General features: G+C 34.2%; 1 pseudogene; it reads left to right on the top strand.

Moving 5' to 3' along the window:
* Positions 1-2,583, top strand: part of LOC101642267 — a 5,423-nt pseudogene that overhangs the window by 191 nt on the left and 2,649 nt on the right.

The following is a 2,583-nucleotide window of genomic DNA, read 5'->3' as shown; positions in this document are numbered from 1 at the left end:
ATTTCATATAACTTTCCTGGTTATTCTTTTCTTCATTGGAGTTTTTAAAATGTTCTTATATTTTTCATAAGATACTCTCATGGGTGTTCTGTATCATTTGAGGAAATACATTAAAATGACCTTGGGAATTTAAAAACACAGGGGCCAGAATTTTCTCAGCTAACCTCTCTGCCTTGAATTTAAGTGGTCCACCAGATCATATATTCATATACATATATTTAAATTTATTAATCACTATTCAAATTTATTTTAATTTAACATACCTATAATTTTGATTGCATCTTTGTGTTGGATAGGACCCAAAGATTTCTAATTAAAATCAGCGGTGAATCTAAGAACACTAATGATGTGTTCCTTAGATGAATCAGGAGGATTAAGCAGGACCGGATGCTGTCTTGTTCTGTAGTATGCAGGGTCCCTATGAGTCAGAACCAATTAGTTTCCACCTAACAGACCAGGGGAAGATAAAAATCAAAATTCTGCAAAAACATACTGGGCCAATGTTCTCATTAATTATCTGAAGGGATCTGTCGACTGTGATATTTTTTTGAGTTTAATATCTTCCAAAATGTCTTCTATTCCAATGCCTCCAGTTGATAAACCTATAGTATTGGGATGCCAGCTCATGACAATGAGAAAAATAGAGAGATGATAGTGTAAGGATGCTTTCTCACAATACCTATTTTATGTTTTCATACAGGTGGATAAGTAGTTATTAATCTGAAACAGAAAGTTTACATATTAACGATCATTGCTTTAAATAAATCCCTAAAGTTGAAAGTTGAGAAACTACAGTCAGACTCTAACCCATGTATCTGAAGAGCACAATTTCAACCATGCAACCAAATGGACATTCAATTGAAATGCAGTCACAAGCCAGAGGATATATTTTTCGCTCTACATTTTTTCTAGGATAATACTTGCTGGAGAGAGGGAAATAAAATAGAAGTGAAAGAAGGTGTTTTATTTTTAAACAAAGAGAGGAAAAGTAATGAGTTCTCTGTTGATCCCATTGCCTTACAGCTCTCTGGTCAAGGGCCAGAGGGCCAGGAGTTCTTGCAGGGATAAAACGCTCCCACAACAGGGCAACTAACATAGTAGAGGAGAACCAGAGTTTGTGGTGAGGAGTTCTGTACTGAGACAAAGCTGGTTGCTTTAGCAGTGGTTGTAATAACTGGTGGGTCATGAGGACAAAGTTGGAGGGGCGTAAATGGTTATGGAATCCATCATTTTTTTCAGCCACCAACAAACTGCTCTGAATTCAGATAGATGAATCTTTCTTAATACTCAGATTTCAGTTTTAAAAAGTGTGCCTTACTCCCCAATATGAAATAGTCTCTCTTCTGTCTTCACTTTACTGTTGTGCCCTAATAGCACAGCATTATCAATATCTTTCACTTTTATTTTCTCTTTCTTCTCAATTCGTTTTTTCATCAGCACAACACAAGTCCTGACTTGTTCAGTTTTATATCCCCAGTATTAGAACAGAGTCTAACATAGAAAAGTCACTTAATACAGATTTGATGAATTAAATGCATAGATGTATATTCTCCTACATGATATACAGGATTATTACGCACTAGGGGTTTAAAAGTGAAACCTAGGTAAAGAAAAAAATTCGAATTTTCTTTTCTTTTTTTTGCACTGCACATTGGCTGATTTACTGATCAAAACCAGTCAGTAATTTAAAAATATATATATTTTAAATATCTGAGAAAAAATATTATATTGGAAAATTTACTTAAGATCAGTCTCAGATTAGCATTCATGGGGAGGTCTAAGGAAAAATACCGGTTAAAATTAATGTGAATCAATGTAATCCAATTCCATTTCATTATCTGAGATTTATGAATTCTTTTAAGTGATAAGTACCCTATATATAATTTTTCCATATTCTATATCCATTTATTATTATTACAGAAAAGTAAACAGCAATTATATACATGTATGGGACATGTATATGTATATGCATGTGTATGTGTGTGTATATATATCCATGCCATGTTGAACATTACTAATGTCATCTCTTTTTGACAAAGAGAAAAAAACTTCAAAGACTTTCTTACTACAGGTTTAAAGTCTATTTTTGAAAATCCAAAGGCAGCCTTATATTTTGCAACAGATGTTTTGCTTTAATGCTAGGGCCGAAAGTCTATGTTTAGTGTCTGATATCATGGTGCAGGAAGCAATTACATGAAAATCATGCAGCCTGCAGGAAAACAACTTGAAGTGGGGGCAGGTGAGGCTTATTCAAATGTTTTAAAAGCATGCTGATATTTCTGGATCTAGTAAAATCACTTTGCTTACCTGATTGACCATGGTTTCTTTTCACTGCATAATCAATTATGGATTTCCATTCTTGACTTCTGCGTCCCTTTCTCTGCTATCCAGGAATGTTGCACAAATCCCCTATGATTCCACTCAAGTCCCTCAACTTCTTCAGTGTAATGACATCTTATGTCGAATAGCAAGAGTTCAAAGTGTGATCTCCCTTTTAAGGCATAGAATGGCAAGGCAAAAATGTAAATATCTATTAACAGATCTACTTTGAATGCTACAGTATTTAACTTGCAAACCGTTTGA

The sequence above is a fragment of the Echinops telfairi genome, unplaced genomic scaffold (assembly GCF_000313985.2).
Source record: "Echinops telfairi isolate 266 unplaced genomic scaffold, ASM31398v2 ScPeMD7_7401;HRSCAF=8416, whole genome shotgun sequence".
In the NCBI taxonomy this organism is placed as follows: domain Eukaryota; kingdom Metazoa; phylum Chordata; class Mammalia; order Afrosoricida; family Tenrecidae; genus Echinops; species Echinops telfairi.
The sequence above is the reverse complement of the archived record's forward strand: the minus strand, read 5'-3'. Positions and strand labels throughout refer to the sequence as shown.